General features: G+C 42.0%; 1 protein-coding gene across 2 annotated transcripts in view; it reads left to right on the forward strand.

The window, feature by feature from the left end:
- The first annotated feature begins 1,117 nt into the window (after positions 1-1,117).
- ADGRF1 (adhesion G protein-coupled receptor F1) overlaps positions 1,118-17,766 on the forward strand; it is a 104,504-nt gene continuing 87,855 nt past the window's right edge. Inside the window, exon 1 of one of the 2 annotated variants that reach the window (XM_044929242.2) lies at positions 1,118-1,390. The gene's annotated coding sequence lies outside the window, so the exon portion shown is untranslated. The remainder of the gene's footprint in view (positions 1,391-17,766) is intronic. The other variant, XM_044929247.2, reaches the window with a different exon arrangement.

Raw genomic sequence — 17,766 nt, forward strand, 5'->3', positions numbered from 1 at the left:
ACGTGAGTCTGAGTGAACTCCGGGAGTTGGTGATGGACAGGGAGGCCTGGCGTGCTGCGATTCATGGGGTTGCAAAAAGATGGACAGGACTGAGCGACTGAACTGAACTGAACTGCTCACAAAGCCATAAGCATATCTCAAGATCTGAGTGTAATTCCTAAGAGGGGAAATTACACTCAAATCATGAGCAACCAGGGGGACAGCCTGGTTGCTCCCTAGAGTCCTTTCCAGTCAGAGGGATGTAACTTGCATCTTGTGAAGCCCCAGCATGGAGAACAGCTGTGGATATGACAGGAAATAGAAGGAGATGAGAATTCAGCATGAGGCAAAATGTCTTTGTTGTTCTCAGCCTCCTGGGTCTCCAGGGCTCAGGGCCAAAACATTGGAGGCTGGGAAATGCCAGGGGAATGTCTTTAGCTAAATTTCTTCAGATGGAGACTTAGATAATCAGCTTTTAACATGTATATTGCAAAATGTTTACACTTCCGACTAAGCTTGTGAGTTGAGCCAGGAGCCAGAGATCACCATGTACTCTGTTAATTCTTCTAAGGGTTAAGATGGGTTTCTCTGGTGGCTCAGTGGTAAAGAATCTGACTGCCAGCGCAGGAGATGCAGGTTCAATCCCTGGGTCGGGAAGATCTCCTGGAGGAAGAAATGGCAACCCACTCCAGTATTCTTGCTTGGGAAATCCCATGGACAGAGACGCCTGGCAGGCGACTGAAAAGTGACTAAACAACAAATGGGTAAGGGACACCCCAGGGTACTGGAATGAGCAGAGGGTTGGCCTTAGGGACATTGACGTTGCTCCCTCCCCATTAATGGTCTACTTTGAGCATCTCAGCCAGGAAGTTATCTTTTCAATAAGTCAGGTGAACTGGGAACCAGGTTTCATACCTCCTTAAGGGCCTGCAAAGAATTCCCAACCACTAAGAAGCCTGGCAGGAAGCCCTGGGAGCTGGGGACATCTGTGACCCCATATTCCCAGCACTCCTGCTCCCAACTCCTGGTTCTAGGACACAGGGTCAAAGTTGTGGAGTCTGGGGAATTCTGGGTAACATTGCAAAACACAAGCTACAGCTCATCCTCCTTATCCTGCCTCAGATTATCTGCTCCCCAAATCTATGTCGTGGGAACCTTCCCTGGACCAATGTGGGGAATCATCAGGAATGCACCTCTACTTAATCCCATTCCATCATGACAGTGTGCTTTCAGGGACTGTCTGTCAGGAAGAGCAGGGAACTCCTAGGACCCCTTGGCCCTGGGGAGTCTGGAACAGCCAACCTTTTGTTTCTGAAGATTTTGATGATCTATCATGGGAAGCTCACGAAGTCATGTCTTCTTCCTGGGAGTCCTTCCTACAGCTTCTGGTCACAGGACAGGCTATTCATTGGTGAGAAATCCTTTTTTTTCTAAATTAAATGTGTTTATTTTTAATTGAGGGATAATTGCTTTACAATATTGTGTTGATTTCTGCCAAATACCAACATGAATCAGCCACAAGTATATCTATGTCCCCTCCCTCATGAACCTCCCTCCCACCTCTAGCCCCATCCCACCCCTCTAGGTGCAAAATTCTCGATGAGACCGGAAGTAGTTTTCCCTCTGTTATGTTGCTGGAGTCCTCTTTCTAGCCAAGATTATGGGCTCTGGCTTTTGTGGAATTTTGGTTTGTTTGTTTTGGTTTTTTGCTTGTTTGTTTTCTGCCATTTCTACTGCTCAATTAGAAAAAATAATTCATATCTATTAATAGTCTGTTTGGTTTCTAGCAGAGACAGATGTTATTGGTGCCCCATCCATATTTGTACTCTACTGTTTTAGGTTTTTTTGAGATGTAATTAATATTTTAAGACACTGCATGTATTCAATGTATGCAGTTTGATGGGTTTGAATATATACATTCACCTGTGAAATTGTCACCACAACTAAGATAATAAACAAACATTTTATCATCACCACACGTTTCCTCCTGTAGGGGGTCTGACTGGATGAGAACTCCTATGGCAAGAATCATAATAATTATTATCATTATGGATGGTGTGCTTGCCTGGGACCAGTGAGTATGCTGAGTGCTTGCTGTGATTATCTTCACAACAATGATGTGAGTCACATGCTATTACTAGCCTCATTTTTCTGATAACAAAAGCTGAGGCATAGGTAGAGTAAGGAAACGTTCTGGAGCCATCCAGCTACCAGATAACAAAGAGATGGACCAGGTTATTGGCCTTTTAATGACTGCTCTACAGAAAATGTCCTGCTCTCCTCATCTCACCTCTGGGACTCAGCTATGAACACACCAGGTGTGATGAAATCTTAAACACAAGTTTCTTGAAATTTTAGAGGGAGTATAGTTTTCTCTTAAGCAATTAAAAAAATATCCCTCACCTCATAATTCACTGAAGAAAAGGTAGAATATTCAGCAAAGTAGAAAGAAGGAAGGAAAAAATAAATTAAGGAAGGAAGAAACAGAAAGGGAGGAAGAAAAAAAAAGAGTCAACACTATAACACTAATATTTTTAGTGTTTTCTCTGTAGCACTTATCTCAGGTATCATGTTGGAAGGATAAAGATTCAAGTAAAAATTTAAAAACTTGAAACTCAAATAGCTTCCCTAAACTGGCTGAGTGTAGCTGGTTTAAAATTGTGCTGGGGGCAAAGGCCAACAGGTTATAAGGGACCAAGATTAGAAAATGTATGTGAAATAGGAAAAGAGGCTGAGGACTTGGATTTCTGCTGGTTGGGCTGGTCTGGCTCAGAATGGTGGGTAGTAGAATGTGCTGGAAGCACAGGGTCCCCTGAAATGCAGGTAGAGTCCTGCAGCAGGAATTTGCCTCCAAGTCTCAGAGCCTCAATCTAGAGTCTTTATGGTCAGAATTCTGATTAAGACACCTGGGCAAAAACAGTAGGTATTGGCTGTGTTTCTATCAGTGACAGAGGGAATCATAATTTAGAACATTAGGAAGAATGTAGATACAGGAAGAAGAGTTAGAACAGAACATCTTGATGATAAGTCATTGGCATTCAGGCTTTCAGCAATTTCATTAGCAGCGTAGTGTAGGAATAGGTGGAGAAAGGAACCAGAAGGACTGATCATGTCTTGTTGTTTGTTTGTTTGTTTTTTTTTTCATATATATTTTGCTTAGTATCACTTCTCAGGGAGAGGGGGATGAGAGAAATTAGGACTTTGGGGAATAACAGATACTCAACTGCTATATGCAGGCTTCCCAGGTGTCTCAGAGGTAAATAACTCGCCTGCCAATGCAGGAGACATCAGTTCAATCCCTGTGTCAGGAAGATCCGCTAGAGTAGGAAATGGCAGCCCACTCCAGTATTCTTGCCTGGAAAATCCCATGGACAGAGGAGCCTGGTGTACTGCAGTCCATGAAGTCAAAAAGAGTCAGACATAACTGATTGACTGAGCATGCACACACACTATGTATAAAATTGACAGCCAATAATGACCTACTGTGTAGCACAGGGAACTATACTCAGTATTTTGTAAAAACCTATAAGTGAAAAGAAACTGAAAAAGGAATACACATGTATAACTGAATCACACTTGAGGCTAACACAATATGGTAAATCTATACTACTTCAAATTCCTTCTCTGAGAAACTTTCACATCCCACTGTAGACCACACGAGACAGATAATTTTGGTATCTGTTTATCTTCCATAATTTGAGTTATAAAATTTCCTGTGGAAGACAGAAAATCTGTTTCTTAAATTTTCAGAAACATAAATTCATTTGCACCTAAAAACAATCTTTGAGAACTCTTTTGTTTCCATCACTCCAAAAGAAAATTGTGCAATATTCTAAGAAAGCAAACAACTTTGTTTTGACTTCAAAAGATATAATTAAGGATGCAAGACATAGAAACATAAAACAAATCATCATGGGAGGTGTTATAAGTCTCCCAACTGCCAAAAATGGTGGTGTTATAAACAAGAGACATTCATGCCTCAGGACTCAAAGTCAGTGATTCCCCGGAGCGTGTTTTTTCAAACTGTGGATCTCAACCCCTCAGTGGGTTGTAAATTTGAGTGGGTTATGTCCACCATTTAAGCAAATTGAAAATATCAAAGTGCATTGCGTATAGGAAGGTTATACACACCATGAGCATTTTTTTTCCACTGCAAACACACACACAAGTGTATGTAATTGGTTCTATCATAAAATCTATTTCTTCTCACGGATTCAAACAAACAGTTTCAAAGATGCTCCATTTGCCAAAGTAATCTGCAACCTAGATCTTTATTACCATTTATTAAATGCCTAAAAATTTCCAGGACCATTAATAATAATGTGCAAGAAAACTTTAGAAAATGACAGTGATGCTCTCTTTGTACATTAGTCAGCCAGAAGATTGTCTTCATGATGATAAGACTGCACATTCACTGAACACTATTTGTGTGTGTTGTGAATTGTGCCAAATATTTTGTTTAGTACAATATCTAATCTACTTCTCATAATGACCCTATGAGGAGACTACTATTTTTCTTCCTATTTTTCAGATGACTCAAGAGAAGTTTCCAGAACTACAGTAACTTGCCCCAGGTCCCTCAGTCAACAGAACTCAAGCCCATGCCTGTCTGACTCCAAAGACAAAGCCTTACACTATCATATTGCATTGTTTTTCGAGAACAAATCCCTCACAGAAAGGTTTTCCATGGATTAACCTTCCTTTGTGGTCTAACTCTTGTAAAATGCTCCCCAGTTAGCACTAGGATGATTCAAGCCCTTTCGGGTCCCCACAGAAGATAGATAGAGGGTGTTTCTACGGTTATGGTTTTGGGTGTGGAGGATGGGAAGCTCTTGGAGGAAGTTGATTTCTGATCTGGCTCCAAGAAACCGGTTCGTCCTCCCCCTACAGACTCTGCCCTAACAGGCCTGAGGGCTTAGATTCTGAGACAAACCTGCCCCCTCCAACTGAAAGGTAGGCATTCCCCTCATTCCTCCCTTCTACCAAGAATGAAGTTTACTCTACAACCAGAAGACAAAGCAGACTAGGAGTCCTCCATTTGGGACTCCCTGCAACTAGAAAGAATTTTTCTAGGTCAGTCATCAGCAAACCTTCTCGACGAAGGGCCAGATAGTAAATCCTCTGGATTTTGTGAGTCGTGTGGTCTCTGCCACAGTGCTTCAGTCTAGCCACTGTAAATCAGAAGACAATATAGCAACACTTAAATGAGTGTGGCTGGACTTGGCCACTGGGCTGTGATTTGCCAACTCCCATTCAAGAGTCTAAATCTGAATCTTCTCTAATGGTCGGTTCAGGAGAAGAAAAGTATAACTTTCCTTGCATCTTAGTTCTATATTCACCTGGAATCCTTTCTGTTGTGTGTCTGCATCCCCCAATTCACACAGCCTTTTACCAGCAGTCCTGCACCAAGACCTAGGAATCTGCAGAGGACAGAGGATATCTGGTGTTTGTTCCCAAGATGAGCTTGTGTTGGTAGGTCATGTGCTGTCATGGTGATGTGTGCACATGTGGGAGGGTCTCCCCACCTGGCTCTAAAGGAAGGACTCCTGTGAGACTCTGTGTCTTTCAAGATTCCTGTGTCTCCTTTACTCAAGAATGAAAAGTTAAAATGAGAGTTGTTCGTTGTGTCTGACTCTTTGCGACTCCACGGGCTATACAGTCCATGGAATTCTCTAGGCCAGAATACTGCAGTGGGTAGCCTTTCCCTTCTCTGGGGGATCTTCTCAATCCAGGGATCGAACCCAGGTCTCCCGCATTGCAGGAGGATTCTTTACCAGCTGAGCCATAGGGGAAGCCCAAGAATACTGGAGTGGGTAGCCTATCCCTTCTCCAGCACATCTTCCCAACCCAGGAATCGAACTGGGGTCTCCTGTATTGCAGGTGGATTCTTTACCAACTGAGCTATCAGGGAAGCCCTTACCAAAGAATAGTACTTTAGAATAGTCCTCAAAAAATGAAGCCAACAACTTCCATAGAGAACTGGCAGCAAAAATGACCCCATGTACCTGTGTCATGGGTAATGCTTTGTTAAATAAGGTCTGTCCTGACATAGGAGGTTTCCCTCCACTAAGGAAAGCCCTCCATGCCCAGAGTCCCACCCACACCAGAGAGCTGCTGTTGGCGTTTTCATTCTCTGTGAGTCTTCAGTTTCTAATTAAAAAGAGGATAGCCACCCTAATATAGTGTTGAGTGTGAAAATAAGGGTGCAAAACTATAAGTAATATGATCTAATGGTTTTCTAAAATTATGTATATTTATATTCCTTTTAAGTTTCTTTCCTTTTTTCTTTCCCTCCTTTCTCTCTCTCTCTCCTTTTCTTTTTTCTCTCCCTTGCCACCTTCCTCTTTCTTTCCCTTCCCCTCCATATTTCCTTCCTTCTCTTTCCCTCTCTCTCTCTCTCTCTTTTTTTTTGTATTAGCAATCTCCTACTACTCTCTAAGATGACATATTCTAGGACCCACAAGGTCTTTCTTCTTAGAGGACAGGGGTGAGGATATCAGCTTGAAGGAATGAAAGATGAACTGAATTGCTCTGTTGGGGAAGGAAACACAGAGAAGCTGGGAGAATGATTTGGGCATGCAGAAGCCAGTGCCAGGGGAAATGAACTTGGGCAGAGAGGAAGGCTGAGGTTGAGGTCGGGACAATGATCGTGAGAGCTGTGGGTAAGCAAGGTGACAAGCCTCTTCCACCTCTTCTTTGGAGTCTTCAGGAACACTTCAGTCTGATGGTTATGGGACTGTTTATTCTTTGGGTAGATAAAGAAGCAAGTTAGTGCAGCATGAAGACAGATCTTCCCACATGGAAAGTCAATTTGTGCTTTATTCTCTTTCTTTTTCACATATAAACCTGTACTCCTATATACATTATATATATATATATTTTTTCCTTATATAAATATGCAGTATACAACAAAACCACCAAAATCTTAACAGTTGTTCATTTTTAATGGTGGCAGTACCACTATTTTTATTATTCATGTTTTTTTTTTAAGTTTTCTGAACTTTGTATAAGGAGGATGGGATAATTTTATCACAGGAAAAAAAACAGCCCTTTATCACTTATTTTCACCTAAATGTTTATATAGAGGGAGAAGAAAGGGAGAAAGACTGAACACTGAGTATTGGAGTAAGGGGGTGCCATTCCCAGATTTCCTTTTTATTGAGGGATGGTTGGATAAGAACATTAGAAAAGCATAAATATAGCACTGCTTTTCTTCTCTGAAGTTCCTCAGGGAAAAGGCATGGACGGGGAGTAGGAGTGCTGGTTAATGAGACATTTGCCCACATTCTGGGTCCAGAAAGAGAGAAGAAACATTAGAAGGTGGAGAAATGGATATTTACAATGTGCTCCTTCTCCATTTTTATTTTAACGTATTTGAAATACTGTGATCATACTTTTATGTCCCCTCCCACCTATGCTGACTCCAGGTGGCCTAATTCTCTAAAGCTTCAAGTGGCATTTTCCCGAGGTTTTGTTCCTGGTGGCCCACCCCGCCCCCCTTTTTTTTAGGAGTGATGAAGATGCCCAGTGAGAAGAGAGAGAAAAGCAGAGGGCAGGCAGAGGACCTGGGGCCCTTCATCTAGTTGAGTGAATGTTTAGAAGGTGCTTACTTGAGGGCTGGTTGAGGATCAGAGAATGAGACCGAAGCCCTATCCTACAGGAGCCTTAATACCACGTTTCTCATCCCAGCAGCACATTAGAGTCACTTGGGGGTCTGCTGAAAAATGCCAGAGCCTCACCCAAGACTACCCAACCAGAATCTCAGGGGGAAGAATCCGGGCATTAGTATTTTTAAAAATCACATTATTAGAGGTGGTTCTAATACACAGTGAAGATTAAGAACAGTAGTTTGAAAGCCAAGGCCGAGCAGGAAGGCAGATGCACCTCCACGTGCTAGGAGAGGAATGTATGAGTCTTGGTGGGTCATGGTGAAAGAGGAAGAGATCAAATTTTCCTCTGGAGGTGATGTTGGGTGAAAGAAGAGGAGACACTTCAGTTTCATTTTAAAGGACAAGAGGAAGTTGGCCAAATAGGACAAAGGGGACAGGGTGGGGTGCATGCCATGCAAAGAAATCAGCCAGTGCCAAGGCATGGAGGGATGACATGTGGGGGAGACCCTGGAGCTGCCTAGAGAAGGCTGCTGTCACACACCACCGACTCCTGGGTGACTTAGCCATCAGGAATGTATTATCTCAAATGTAATGAGCCTGCAGCATGGATTAAGCTAGAGACAGAGGTGAGGAGCCTGGGGTAGTGACTTGTTTTTCTAGCGTGATGTAGGCAATAAAAGAAAACTCTACAAAGGGAAACTTGATAAGATTTGGGGGCCAACTGATATGCCAGGTGGAAGTCCGAAAGAGGAAGTGGATCCAAAAATAACTCAGAGGTATGACTGGAAGATTCGTAGTGTGTTTAGTTTTAGGTTTTGTTTTTTTCTTTTTAAACAGAAATGGAGAAGTCCATCTTTCAGGGGAAGAGTGAGTTCAGTTTCAGGTTTGATGGGAAGGAGGTGATAGAGGATATCCTTCTGGAAACATCAGAGAGCAGAAGAGATACAGAAATGTGCCTCAAGGGAAGACTTAGGGCTGGAGACCTAAAGGGGAAGCCAACCCACAGAGAGGGAGGGTTGAAACCTTGAGGTCTTCACGGCCCAGAGGCAACAGCAACAATGACAAAATGGACCTAAGTGAGCTCCTTCACTGTGCTCTTCTTGAACATGAATCCTCTCCTTCCCTCAGTGCACAGGGGCTACTTCAGAAGGCCAGAGATAACTGGTGTCTTGGCTTCTTCTCCTGGGCCAGCTAGGATGGCTGTGACCACCCCAGGCCCTGGCTCTCTCAAAGCCTAGGATGGACTGTGTGAAGTGTCTAAACCATTACCAGCTCTGGCAGGTGTGTCGTTCTTGAAGGATTGGAAGTCAGGGCTGCCATCAAAAGCAAGACCCTTTAGGGACTTGGTTGTCTGGTGGCTAAGACTCCTTGATCCCAATGCAAGGGGCCTGGGTTTGATTCCTGATCAGAGAATTAAATTCCATATGCCACAACTAAAGATCTCACGTGCCATTACTAAGACCCGGTGCCATCAAATAAATATTTTTTTCTTAAAAAGCAAGACCATTTAGTTTACCCTAAAATACACTTCCACATTCTGCTAGGTCTCCAAGAGAAAACCAATACGACCTCTGGAGGGACTAGGGCCCCCTTGAGTACAATAATTTTGAGTCTTTCTTGGGAGGTTCCAGTAAAAGTTGGCATTCCACTGCTCCTCTATTTTCCACAATTGGATCTGACCTAAAGACTGCGCTCCATAATTTCGGCTGTTCAGCCAGGAAAGCTTCTTGAGTGACACATGGGAAAAGTATTGTATCCATCATTGGGAGACCTGAGTTCTAATCCTGACTCAGTTTCTGAAACATTCAGTTAAGTCACTTAACAGACACCAAAGAGAAACAAACCCTGAATTTACTTCTTCATCTGTAAAAGGAAAGAAATAGTCTAAAGGATTTTGAAAGCTCCTTGAAGCTCCAAAATTCCATCATTTTTATGTCCTAATCGGAGCCCAGATCAAGGGTATTCAGTGCCTGCTGTGCCTGAAACTGGTCAATCGATCCCAAACCCATGTGTTCGTGAGAATGGAGAGATAAGTAGGTTTCTTTTATGCTCTTTTTTGACTCCTTTGGCCCTGAAACTGGTCCTCTTCCCTGCCGCCTTGTGTCACTTGATGTTTTCTCAGAGAACCATATTCAACAAAAATTGCTAAAAGCAAGCAGTTTTGGCCAGATTGACTTCTCAGCAATTAAACCAAACAGTTGTTCCAAGGATATATTTGCTCTTTCTCAGCCACTGCAGCACCACAGGCAAACTGCTCCACGGCAAAGGGCCCCGTTTGCCAATCTTTGCAGGTAAAAAGCCGTCTCTCCCTCTGGCAGCGGAGATTTTCGTGTTGTGGCCTGAAAGGAAGGCATTGTCAGTTTTATTATTATTTTCGAATGAAAATGTTTTGAATCATTTGTTTGATGACTCCTCCTCTAGAAGTGGGTGGAGTGATGACTAAGTTGGGAGACGGCCTTACAGGGCAAGCCAGGTCTCTGTATAGCTAAGAGAGGACATTTTTTTCTTGAACAGCAAATACTCTGCTTGACCAATTCCAGGCAGCCAGGGGCCAGCCATTCCGTGTCCCACTGCTTGAGTTTTGGTTCCTGAGATATAAACACGAAGTGAGAATAAGGGGCCTGTGTCTTATGGAGGGACATCTAACACAGAGAGGTGGAGTAATGTGCCTGGGACATCTTAGAGTTTTTATAGAAGTTTTGAGAAGATAAGATTGGAGAACAATAAAGAGATTCCTTTAAAAAACTAGGACTAAGACTGCCGTGTGTGCGCTTAGTTGCTTAGTCGTGTCTGACTCTTTGTGACCCTGTTGACTACAGTCAGACTTCTCTGTCCATGGGATTTCCCAGGCAAGAATATTGGAGTGGGTTGCCATTCTCTTCTCCAGGGGATCTTCCCAACCCAGGGTTCAAATCCAGGTCTCCTGCATTGCAGGCAGATTCTTTACGGCCTGAACCACCAGGGAAGCATATACCCTGGGCATATCCTCTGAGAAAACCATAATTGAAAAAGACTCATATACCTCAATGTTCATAGCGGCACTATTTACAATAGCTAGGACACGTAAGCAGCCTAGATGTCCACCACCAAATCAATGGATAAACAAAATGTGGTATTTTTATATATATTGGACTATTACTCAACCAAAAAAAGAATGAATTTGAGTGTTCTATTAAGATGGATGAACCTAGAGCCTGTTATACAGAGTGAAGTAAGTCAGAAAGAGAAAAGCAAATATAGTATATTAACACATATATGTGGAATTTAGAAAAATGGTATGATGAACCTATTTGCAGGGAAGGAATGGAGACACAGATAAAGAGAACAAACTTGTGGACATAGTAGGGGAAAGAAAGAGTGGGGCGAACGGAGAAAGTAGCATCAACCTATATATACTTCCATGTGTGAAACAGACAGCTGGTGAGAAGTTGCTACATAACACAGGAAGTCCAGCCTGGCACACTGTGATGACCTAGAGGGTGCGATCGCGGGAGGGGAGGGAGGTCCAAGAGGGAAGTGATATATGTATAGTTATGGCTGATTTGCATTGTTGTACAGCAGAAACCAACACAACACTGTAAAGCAATTTTCTTCCAATTAAGAAATAAAATTTTAAAAATGAAATTCTAATACTTGAAATTAAAAAAAATAAGAAGAGAACCTCATGGGCGCAAACTGAATCCAAGATGCCATGCTTCTTCATATGCATTTGGTATCTTAGAGTAGATGCTAGTTACTCTGCTAAACCTCGTTTTCGGCATGGTTTTCCTCCTAACATTTCATACATCTTCACTGGATAAGGCAAAGACGTATCTCAGATGCTGCTAAGAGGCTGGTACTGGGATAACTGAGCCAGGATGTTTTAGGATACAAGTCCTTCCAAGGACCAGAAATAATACTACTTATTTTTTGGCCGTATCTCAAGGCATGTGGAATCTTATAGTTCCCTGTCCAGGGATTGAAGCTGTACCCCCTGAACTGGAAGGTGGAGTCTTAACCACTAGACTACCAAGGAAGCCCCAGTACTACTACATTTTAAAATCCCCGAATTCCATTTCTCCTAGACAGTAGGTGGTTTTATTTCTCTGTAACACTCCAACAAAAACCAAGCTGTGAAAGAGATTGAACCTAATTGTGCACCTACGGATGACATACCTTAAACATGCATAAAGTTGTAAATGCAAGGAGCATGAGGAAGGAATAGTTCTGAATTCTGAGGTTATAAGGAAATTGGAGAAGCTTTAGTGTCCATCCCCGTCCCCAGGCAGCAGTACATGTAAGTGAAGTAGGTCATGCTAATTGTAGAGATCACAAGGCCTGGCAGTTCTATAACCCCTTTCAGAAGGGCAACCCAAGAAACCTTCATCCTGTTGCTGCTGCTGCTAAGTCGCTTCAGTCGTGTCTGACTCTGTGCAACCCTATGGACAGCAGCCCACCAGGCTCCTCTGTCCACGGGATTCTCTAGGCAAGAATACTGTAGTGGGTTGCCATTTCCTTCTCCGAAGAAACCTTCATAGTCACTTTTTTTCTTTATCCACTTGAAGTTTCTCTCTAACTGGAGCTGCATAGTCTCTAAAAAGTAACAAATATTCAAAAAAAGTAGAAGGGGATGATAGAGGATGAGGTGGTTGGATGGCATCACTGACTCAATGGACATGGGTTTGGGTGGACTCCGGGAGTTGGTGATGGACAGGGAGGCCTGGTGTGCTGTGGTTCATGGGGTCGCAAGGAGTCAAACTCGACTGAGTGACTGAAATGAACTGACTCATTCACCAGACTCATTTACTAAGTTGGATAGTACACACTTCATCTTTTCTTCAAACCTTTAAAACTGTTTTTAGATATCTGATGAATGATCAGGTTATTGCTAATTCTTAGAATTTTCTCATTTCACAACATTTCTTAAATAGTGAAGAGCTTCCTCAGGTTAATTCCTGCATAACTCAGGGAAGAAACATACATTTGTACAAAATCCCTGAGTGACCCTTCACCTACCCAGAGAGCTCTTTTTGGCAACTTGGATTAAGTGTTTGACAACAGCAAAACATAATCAGGAGTGGAGAAGGCAGAAAGACTATAAAGAGTAGACAATAGACCAAGCCAGTGCATCAGGCTGGGGCCAGTTCTAAAGGATTAAGCAGCTGTATACATCTTCTTGGCTCCTGGGCAGTCAGTGGTTTAGAAAACCTTAAAACCACTCATTGATTCTCATAATGATGACCATGGATCATTTGGAGAGTATGCTGCAAAAGGGATCAGCAGTAGAGTCCATATGAAGAGTTGGAGAAGTTTCTTTTTTCCTCTAGAATGTTTTCCAACCAAATTTATTCCAGTAAAGTTAATCTTGGCACAAAAAGAGGTCAATTAGCTAGAGAAGTTACTGGCGTATATTGTCAGAAAAATGGAAGCCAAAAGATTTTTCCGTTAGCCACTCAAAAAGATAACGAAAGTAAGGAGCAAAGAGGAAAAAAAAAAAAAAAGATGCATCCTCTTAGGCAAATGGCCATGATCCTAATCCCGAAGACCATGTAGGTTCAATTGGTCTGGGGGTAGAAAAGATCTGTCTGAGTATGGGTTATTATTTTGCCTAGAAATTTGTTTTGAACACTCCATTTGAAAATGCACAGCAACCTTTGCATCAAAGGAGGCACCGTGAGTACTCTGAATAAATTGGACTTTCAATTCACAAATACCTCTCCTTGGCCTCGATTGATGTCTACAGCAACCTCCTGGCTTTTAGCATAAGTCACCCAATGCACATCAGGCTTCAAAGGACAGATGGGGGGAATGAAAGGAAACCCATGAACTCGGTATTAAATGTATATTCAGCAACTCATTCAGCTTTGACGATGAATTCATCTTTATCCGGATCATTTTTTTTTGTTTAATCCAATATGGTACTTAATTCATATCCTCTTCAAGGTCACAAACATGAACATATCTAAGCCCCACAAAGTTCTGTGAATGTTCTTAATAAAGTATACATTCAATGTTCACTTAACAAATACCTATTAAGTGCTAACTTTGTGTCAGGCAATGCTCTAAACATGAAAAAGATTGGCCAAAATTCTTACCCTGATGAAGATCAGGGACAGAGGATATATATAATTTCTGTTTGTGCTGTATTTTTGTTTATCACCAAAATGAAATTGAACAGAGTGAACTGGGAGGTGAGAACAAAAAATACTGATGATGAAAGAGGGCCCAGCTGTCCCAGAGGCCTCAGAGTGAGCCCTTCCCAGATCTGACCATGCCCCAGAATCAGCAAGGGAGCTGTTAGAAACACAGGGAGTGTGAGAGAGAAAGACAGAGAGAGCCAGAGAGAGAGACAGGGGAATATTTTTATATATGTACACATTTTATTAAAATATAATTTATAAATTTAGAGGAAAAAAAGGAGGGACAGGTTGCAAGTTTCCCTCTGTGCAGGTTTCCCTCTGTTCTGGCAGCCATAGGCTAGTTGCTATGCTCTTCTTGATGCTCTGAAGCTCTCCTTCTGTCCCAGAAGTTCTCCCTGCCAGTATGGGAAATCCCATGGTATGAGAACCTTTCGTCTTTTGTAGCTCCCTCCCAGGGATGCAAGTCCCATCTCAATTCCTTTTTCTATTTCTTTTTCTTTTGTCCTACACAGTTATGTTTTCTTGCCCTTTTTGAAGTATGAGGTCTTCTGCTAGCGTTCAGTAGATATTCTTTGAGAATTATTCCACATAGAGGTGTATTTTTGACAGATTTGTGTTAGAAGGTGAGCTTCATGTCCTACAACTCCACCATCTTGAATATATAATACATTTTTCACATCAAAAGCCTTGACAAATCTACCTCTAAAATATATCTAATCACATTTTTTCCACTGCCACTGCAACAGTCTAATCCAACTCTGTTTCATTTCTTTCCTACATTACCATAATAGTCTCCTTTTATTTTTCTCCCATTCTTATTAAATCCATTCTCCATATAGTAGCTTCAGTATTATACATGAAATGGGGTTCTCTAAATCGTTCATTGGTGTTCAGTTAACCAAGTGAAAAATTCAAAAGCTTTAAATGTATAACATCAGGACCTTCATGACAGAGCTACTGCCTACCTGCAACCTGGAGGTTGCACCTCCAGGTGTGAGGTCCAGGAATCCATCTTTTCAAAAATCTCCCTAAGCGATTCTGATATGTCTGGCCCAGAGTTGTTCCCAAACTTATGTTTAGAAATCACTGAGCAAGATGTTCTCTTGATGTTTGTATCTGTCAGCCTTCCAGCAGGAAACAAAAGGCACATTCAGTGGGATAAACCAGGAGAAGCTTACAAAGGGATGATTTACAAATGTGTGGTCAGGCTGTTGTGAAGCCCCTGAAGGATGGTCGGTTCCAGGGCACAACTGTTAGCATCTCTAAGCCTGAAGGAGAGAGAGAGGAGTCGGGTCCCCCCAACTGGAGGCAGACTGAACTGGATGGTGAGAGCCTTCAGAGAAGGGCTATATGACCTTCACTTGAGAAAAGCGATCAGTTGGTTCATACCAACTGGAATCCAGAGGGGCAGGAAGTCTGCTGATAGAGACCACCTAGCCAGCCTCTGAGAGTGCAAAGAGGGATAGAGGAGAGGGTGGAGGGTGTGATTGGAAGGTCAAATGAAAATATTCAGCCCAAGGCTTTTTTCAGCTGTGGAAACACATGGAAATATTGGGTTGGTCAAAAATTTCATTAGGGTTTGTCCACAAGATGTTATGGAAAAACTAAAAAAAACCTTTTTTAACCAATCCAATATAATGTTCACTGTTGTTGTTCAGTTACTGTCGTGCTCAACTCTTTGAGACATCGTGGACCTTAGCCCACCAGGCTCCTCTGTCCATGGGACTTCTCACGCAAGAATACTGGAGTGGATTGTCATTTCCCCTTCCAGGGGCTCTTCCCGGACCAGAGATTGAACCTTTATCTCCTGTATTGGCAGGTGGATTCTTTGCCACTTAGTGATCAGGGAAGCCCATAATATAATGGTAGTCCAATCAGTCTAAAGCTATATTCTTGCTATTTCATGGCACAATTGTTTTCATGAGCAGTCTACCTCTTAACCTCTTATTAACTCCACTTGGTATCTTAGAGACAATAAAATACCATGTTTTTGTTCTTGCTTTTTCAGTAACAGTTAATATTTATAGAGTAATCATTATGTTCTATATACTGTGTTAATTAAAAAAAAATGTATAGACCAGCAATTCAAAGTAGGGATTATTGTTTTACTGAAAAGGAAATTAATGCACAGAGAGGTTAAGATATTTACCATGGGCCACCCAATGTGTAAGTGTAAAGACATGATTTGAGGTCAGATGTGTCTTATATCCATGCCCATGCTGTGAAAATCTAGACTGTTTTGTGAAGCTTCTCCAGGAAAATGGAAATGCCCATTGTTCTTAGCAACTTGGAGAAAGAAATGGCAACCCACTCCAGTATTCTTGCCTGGAGGATCCCAGGGACAGGGGAGCCTGGTGGGCTGCCATCTATGGGGTCGCACAGAGTCAGACATGACTGAAGTGACTTAGCAGCAGCAGCAGCAGCAGGCTATATGCTGGGCAATTTTGTCAAGAACAAGAAACCACAATTCCTTGTTATTGAATATAGTCCCAATATTCATTCATTAGTTCTCTAATATTTGTGTTTGTTGAATATTATATATCTCTCCATTCATACTCAGGAAGCAACTTGGAACTTGTAGATTGACTGTTTATGACTTCACACGTTCATAAATCATAGGCTTAAGTACAAGGTTTTACGCTTTCTCTGTGCTCTGTTGGGACTTCTGTGTTCAGAACAGAACTAGGATGACCCACTGTTCTGATGTCTCCTGGGCTGAGGTGTTTCCAGGATGTGGAACTTTCAGTTCTAAAACCAGGACAACGCCAGACATACCAGATTGGTTGGTAAATGCCAAGCTTTTTTTTTTTTTTTTTTTTTTTAATTTTATAGTTGATTTATAATGTTGTGTTAATTTCTGCTGTACAACAAAGTTATACAGTTATGCATATATATTCTTTTCATATTCTTTTCTATTATCATCTATCATTGGATATTGAATATAGTTCCCTGTGCTATACAGTAGGACCTTGCTATTTATCCATCTACTAACAGTTTGCATCTACTAATCCGAAAGTCCCAATCCTTCCTTCTCCTACCCTCAGTGAGAAGCTTTTTAAAAGACAGCTTCAGTTCTGTAATGAGAGCCTCAATAAAGTCTTAAAACACATTAAAAACATTTAAGTCTAATTTCCTTCACATTTTCCCTCTGTTTTGTCTCTAGTGGATCTACACCTACAGTATTTTAAGTCTAGATTTTGGCCCTTCCTTAAGACAAATAAACCGAGGCACAGAGGTTATTTGACAGGACCGGAACGGGGAACTCAAAGAAGGTTCAGCCTGGATGAGTCACCCTGGCAGCAAACATGACAAGTGGGGAAGGATGTGGGTCATCTTCAATCTAGCCTAGATCCCCATCTCTTGCGGTTCTGTCCTAGACATGTGATCCTTGGCTCCAAAAGCACAGAGCTTATTGCACGATGCCATGACTGCTTGTTTACTGCTTGCCTGCTTGGATGGACAGAAATTTCACAGAGGTTAAGGGCCCAGTAGTTTCAGGGCTTAGACCAGAGCCTGTTTCATGTCAACAGCTCAGTGACCCGTTGGGGAGCATCTGGAGTACTAAGGAAGTGTATTTACTCAAAATTTGCTTCTGAACTTCCTCTATTCATCATGAAACTTGGCTTTGGTATCATCCTTGAGACATACAAGGCACTTGAAATCAGGGATGGGAAACAGGGAGCCTCAAGTTATAGGAGAATTTCCTGCTAAGTAAGCTTCCAGTCTCATTCCCTAAAGACTGACCTGTCCTGGGGACCCTGCCCACTCCTCCCAACTCCACAGTAGTCAGGGTACAAAAAATGAAGATGATAAGAAGCTGCTGTATAGTACAAGGAACTTTACTCAATACTCTGTAATGGCCTATATGGGAATAGAATCTAAAAAAAAAAAGAGTGAATACATGTATAACTGATTCACTTTGCTGTACACCTGAAACTAAGACAGCATTGCAAATTGACTATACTTCAATAAAATTTTTAAAAAATATTATTAAAAACAAGCAAACAAATCCGCAGACCACCCCAAAGCCTCTAGGATGGTTGGCTTTCTGATGCGCA

This window comes from Bubalus bubalis, chromosome 2, assembly GCF_019923935.1.
Source record: "Bubalus bubalis isolate 160015118507 breed Murrah chromosome 2, NDDB_SH_1, whole genome shotgun sequence".
Taxonomy (NCBI): domain Eukaryota; kingdom Metazoa; phylum Chordata; class Mammalia; order Artiodactyla; family Bovidae; genus Bubalus; species Bubalus bubalis.